The sequence below is a fragment of the Magnolia sinica genome, chromosome 10, assembly GCF_029962835.1.
Source record: "Magnolia sinica isolate HGM2019 chromosome 10, MsV1, whole genome shotgun sequence".
Taxonomy (NCBI): Eukaryota; Viridiplantae; Streptophyta; class Magnoliopsida; order Magnoliales; family Magnoliaceae; genus Magnolia; species Magnolia sinica.
This window is the reverse complement of record NC_080582.1, coordinates 38,184,540-38,190,673: the sequence shown is the minus strand read 5'-3', so window position 1 is coordinate 38,190,673 and position 6,134 is coordinate 38,184,540. Positions and strand designations below refer to the sequence as shown.

Below are 6,134 nucleotides of genomic sequence, written 5' to 3'. Positions count from 1 at the left end.
CTTGTTCAGAGAGAAGTTCTGTGAATGCTGCACCAGATGGACAAGACTGCATAGGATGGGCAGGACTAGAACATGTGGCATATGCCTCGACTTGAGCGGTTTGTGGTGGTCCATTATTTAATACCAGAGCATCAACTTTCTTTGTCAGGTTATCAAGCTTGGCGCTCAGCTCTGGTATGACTCCTATCTCATATATACCACCTCTCTTTTGTGGTTGGGGACTTTCACCTCTATTTGAATAATCCCATTGCCGGGAATTTTCGCACAAGGTTTCAAAGAAGTTCCACGCTTCGACATCACTTTTGGTCATGAATGACCCTCCACTAGTGGCATCAACCATGCGACGGTTTTGACTGCCATAGAAGTATTGAACTTGTTGCCACTTCTCAAAACCATGGTGAGGACATTTAAGAAGAAAGTCATTCCATCTTTCCCAACATTCATGAAAGTGCTCGCCCTCTTTTTGTGTGAAGTTAGTAATTTCTCTACGGAGGGCATTGGTTTTGTGAACGGGGAAGAACTTGTTTAAGAACTTCTTAGACAGTTGGTCCCATGTAGTGATAGATCCAACTTCTAGAGAATTCAACCATGCTTTCGCCTTATCCTTCAAAGAAAAAGGAAACAGGCGTAGGCGGATCGAATCGTCTGAGAAGTTTTGGAACTTAAAGGTGGAGCAAATGTTTAAGAATTCTTTCACATGATGATATGGGTCCTCCTTGTCCAATCCATAAAAGGATGGCAACAATTGTATGACTCTAGGTTTAAGTTCAAAGTGTGTTGCCGTAGTGGTTGGCAACACTATGCATGAAGGCGCATTAAATTGGACAGGAGCTGAATAATCTTTGAGAGCTTTAACTTCAGTCTCATTCGCCATTTCAACAGGATTATTTCTCAATCGTTCACGAATTGTTCTTTCAATCTCAGGATCAAACGGTGCTAGTTCTATATTCAGAGATCTACGTCCTAGCATAAACTATGCTATCAATATAAGAAAGAAAACTAAACTAAGATGCAACCTAAGATGAATAAAACTAGACCTAGAAACTATGAGATTCTAAAACAAGTTAAAACTATGTAAATAAGAATGGGAAGAAAGAACCCGGAAAAGGAGATGATTGATGTCTGAAGAATAGGGAGCTCCTCCTTTTGAAGACAATGTTATTTAGCAGCTTCCTTCCTCAATTCCTGTAAACAAAAAGAAAATAAAAATAAATTAAATTCCTAAAATAATGCTAGAAAAAATCCTAAGCAACGGTTAATTTCTAAAAAAGAAAGTTTGTAATCTTAGAAATAAAAAACTAAGTTAGTTTCTAAAAAGGGAAAAATTTCTAAAACTAGAAAATAGAAAGTTACTTGAAAGAAGAATCAGAATCTAGAATTAGAAAATAGGAAATTTCTAAAAATAAAATAAAATAGCCTAGAAATAGAAACTTCTAAAAAAATAAAACCTTGATTCTAAAAATAGAAATTAGAAAAAAATAGAAAATTCGGAAAGAGATTACCAAATTAGTAGTTTATGTCAGGTCCCTACAAAACAGGAAATAGGTTAGTTTCTAAAAAAAAAAAAAATTTAACCTAAAGTTAGTCAAAAAACCTAAGACTATGAATTATGATAAGAGAGAATCCTAAATCCAATTTGGAACGAAACAGTCCCCGGCAACGGCGCCAAAAACTTGATGTTTTATTTAAACCAACATGATTTAAATGATTTTTAAACTCGCAAGTATACGAATCAGATGTAGATATGGTACGTATTACGAGATCGTTCCCACGAGGACTGGTCGTCACAATTCAAATCTATGATTCTCCTTAACTAATCCAATAAATAATGGAATGAATTACTAAGCACAATTTTATGAAAAAACAAGTAATTAAGAACAGGGAAGAAAAATTCAATCAGAGAGAGAGCACTAGGACTTTCGAATCCACCCCTAATTATCCTAACCCTTATTTTGTCTGTTGATTCACCTTGATCTAGATTGATACCACTTGTATAGAGAAAGCACAATCTGTGTCCTTAATCGGGCATACAGACTGTCTAATTCCTTTAAGCAATGCCATGAATGACATATCCCATGTCCTTGGTCGGGTACATGGAATGTACATTCATTGAAGCACCCTGTTTCTTCCTCTATAGGAAACTTGTTCTTGATCAGACACAAGTACCTATAATAAGCATCCAAACAACATCCATATATATACTTTAATCAAGTTCATAGATGGAGAAGTATAGAATTTAAACCCATAAAGCCCACTTAAAGAAAGAAACAAATTAATTGAAATTCAAAGTAAATCAACCAATACAAGAGCTAATCAAATTAGGGGCTTCATCTCAGCCCTAGCTGAGAGATTAGTGACCCATAAAATCCATAAAAAATATTAAATAAAATTCATAAAAAACGTCAAACCAAACAATCTCTCTCTCTCTCTCTTCTTTCTTCTTTTTCTTCTCTCCCTTGCTCCAGATCTGGAATCCCCTGCTTCTGAATACCTTTCCCACGTCCAAAACTCCCCTTGGATGGCTGGGGTCAGTGGCAGAGTCGTAGAAGGACTCGGAGTACAAATTTTTACAGCCGTGATCGGTGGGCCCCACAGAGGTGTTTTCTGGAAAATCCACCCCGTCCATTGGATTCAGGACGAAATTTCAGTCAAGAATGGGTGGTTTTGAATGTCCATTGACACGGCCCAGAGAAGAAAATACAAAAAGATCAGTTTTGAACGTCGCCGGGTAGCCCTTTTGTGGCCTCTGTACCGCACACGTGTGTCCGCATGGGAGTGGAATATCAGCATGGTTTTGTAGTTCTCGAACCCATCTACACGATGGACGGCTCGGATCGGCCGTACGGGTGACGTACGGGGCCCACAATCCTTCGCAAAAACGGCCAGCGGTCGTCCTTTACGCGGACGCGAAAACAACTTCCGTGGCAATGGTGGGACCCATTTTGATAATTATTTCAATAATCCACTCCGTCCATTGCATGGAGGATGAAAAAAACGGCTAGGAATGCCCAATTTCGAGTTAGAGTTGCGGTGGCCCACAGAGTTTTGAACTCACCGTCCGTTTTGCGTTTTTCAGCGATCAACGTCCGTACACATGCATGGAACCAAACGGACATCTAAGCGATGGTTATAACTGTCCCAGGAAGCGGATTGACGGTTTGGATTGTCCATTTGGACACTAGGTGGGCCCCACAACCGAAGACCGCGGTCGGCTTGCGGAGACGCTGGACGGCTCTGCCGTTTTCGATGAAGAAACTGCGAGTCAGCGCTGGCGCTGACCGAGATACGGGTACGGTGCACAGCTGGTGCAAGTGTGCACGATGCACACTCTGCATACTCAGGGCCCACTATAATGTTTTTGAGAAATCTGCACTGTCCATCCTTTTTCTCATATTATTTCCACCGTCAGGACCAAAATTGATGTATATCCAGATATCCAGCGGGCCCCACTTAATGAATTAAGGGGCTGATCTGGCCGTTAGACCACTTCCCGAGATCGTCAATGGCTGAAATTTAATATGTACGGTTAATTTATGGTCCCCATCACGTGTATGAAGTTTCGAGTTGATCGGATGGCGGGAAACATGTGATCTTGCATTCTGGACCCTTTTCGAGCCCCTTTGCCTTGCTTTCCTCAATCCCAGGCATGTAAAATCTTCACTATTGGTTTTCTGGAGTCCATCCCGTGCTCTGGAGACTTTGGATCATAAAATCCACGCCTTTAACATCAATTTCCAATACATACTCCTGATTTCATCCTGTAATAAAAACACGAGTAAAACACTCCATTAAGCCTCATCATGTACGTCAATTTAGGCAATTACTGGGGTCTGATATGCAATATTTGACAATCTCACAAACCAAAAAAATAGAATTGAATTATAGAAAAAGTAAAATACTTATCTGTATGACGATTTTGAAGCAGCCCGGTAGAACCAACTTGATGACGACTTAGATGTTCAATGTTCAGTCTCACAAGTATATAGGTTTCTAAGTCTAGATGATTTTTAATTAAATTAGCAAGGGCTTTGCTTTGATTTTGATCTCATAAAAGCGTAAATCCAATATCCCTTTTCAACATAAGAATGGAATAAAGAATCATAATCAAAATACAAAAGCTACTTTAAAGAATCTTAAATATGCACAAAATAGCCTAGAATGTACTTAAAATTAACTCAGAGTGATTGCTTTAGAATGATAAGAATTGAATAGAACACTCTAAAATTTACATGCAATTTGTAGTTGAAAAATCGATTCGCACGACTGGCCTTATCCAAACAAATTTTTAAAAATTCTGGCGCGATAAGATTTTTCAGTCACACGACTGGCCTTGTGGGTCCCACGACTGGTCGAGTGGCCTGCTCAACTGGTCGTGGAAACCACATGATTGGTCCTATGAGTCCAGATCACTAGCTAGAAAATGAGTCGAGCACTGCACGACTGGTCGAGCACTATTCACATGACTGGTCAAGTAGTTTCTAGGACTGGTCGTAAACCAACAGAAAAATTTTAAAAATTCATAACAAATCCTGGACTGGTCGAGGAAATTCTAGGATTGGTCGAGCCAGTGTTAGGGCTAGTGAAAGAACAGAATTTTACAGTTACAAAATGACCAAAATAACCGACCAAAAGTATGAATTGATCTAATCATGATTTAAGGTCAATCTAGGTCAATCATACCTTACTTGTGAGATAGAACATATGAGCCATCAAACTATCAATCACTTTAGTAACTTTAATTCTTCCGATCTTCAATTCTTGAACTTGACATATCGAACACAGTTTTCAACTAGGTCTTGAGTTCTTAAACTTTTTTGGTTCCAAATCTTGAACCGCAATGTTCTTGAAAACTAAGTCTTCACTTTCTTCCAGTTTAAAGATCTCAGTAAGTTCGTCGTAGATATCGGCAAGATAAATTCAGTATGAACAGAACAAACGTCGAAGATTCAATGTGAACAGATGCACAAGCTTGATACACATCAAGATACAAACTTGAATTCGTTTGGCACACCAAAATTTGACAATACTTGGGGTTTATTAATATAGCACTTTCAATCATATGAAGATTGAAAGAATTTAAAGGTAATTCGGATTCCATTACTTTAATCAACAGTATTTGGACACAAAATTGTAAAGCAAGTGATGTCATAAGATGAGAGAAAGAAGGAAACCATGTCTAGGATGCAAATGATACTGAATAATCGAATACAAAATTAGAGAAAGATGACAGATTCTAATACCAGTAGCAACAACATGAAGAGTATGAACCATAAAGGGAGTGAAATTAGTCTTATTCCCCATTCTCGAATAAATATTTGAAGTAAAAATTCTATTGAGAACTCAGTATTTTAGGAATAATCTACTAATAGGTAAGGCATTACCGGATCTCCATTTTGCATTAAAACCACATAAAATACGAGAAATGGACTATTTTTTTGAATTGGACATTTTATCAGAAAGAGTCGCAATTGGAATTCCTTTTTCTGCCATATCAATTTTCATTAAAAATGTGATGGTGGAGGGTGTAATAGTTATGGTTTCTTCACAAATTTCACTTAAAAAAATTATTTTCAATAATAACTTCAGAAATTGATGCATAAATTCCTTGCACAATGGACCGGTAAGCAGTGCTGCCCCATTGTAGAATTTCTCCCATCCTACCTCAGATAGGAGATAAAAAAGTCTGTACTAAGCAATATGACTTAGATTTACAGACTACTCTATGATTATTCCCCTTGTTCAAAAATCCCGAAGGTTCTCAAAGTCATGCTCTGGTGGTCGTATGGACCACACATCACGTGGACTGGATCGAGATGAGGAACCAGTTTGTACTTTACATACAATACGTTTGATTCTAGGTTCCATGGGTTTAAACAAGAAGAAATCAATAATAGGGCAAGAACAACAAGAAGATCAGATTTTTCAAGAAAAAAAAAAACCAACAAAACGGTTTCTAGATTCAAGAAAATCAACTCAAACAAGATGCAAGTGCAAATAGGAAGTCAAAACTACAATAAAAATTATTCAAATGCACTTACTAAGGAGTATTGGAAGATGAGTTGGCTGAATGGAGCACCGTCGACCCGAAGGAGTGGAATTTGGGAAAAATGAACATGTTCACATTTTTTAGGGAG

At 38.1% G+C, this 6,134-nt stretch overlaps 1 non-coding gene across 1 annotated transcript; it reads left to right on the top strand.

Moving 5' to 3' along the window:
* The first annotated feature begins 389 nt into the window (after positions 1–389).
* LOC131217784 (small nucleolar RNA R71) lies at positions 390–496 on the top strand. Its single transcript, XR_009157374.1, has one exon. It is a non-coding gene; the product is annotated as a small nucleolar RNA R71 (small nucleolar RNA).
* The last annotated feature ends 5,638 nt before the right edge of the window (positions 497–6,134 follow it).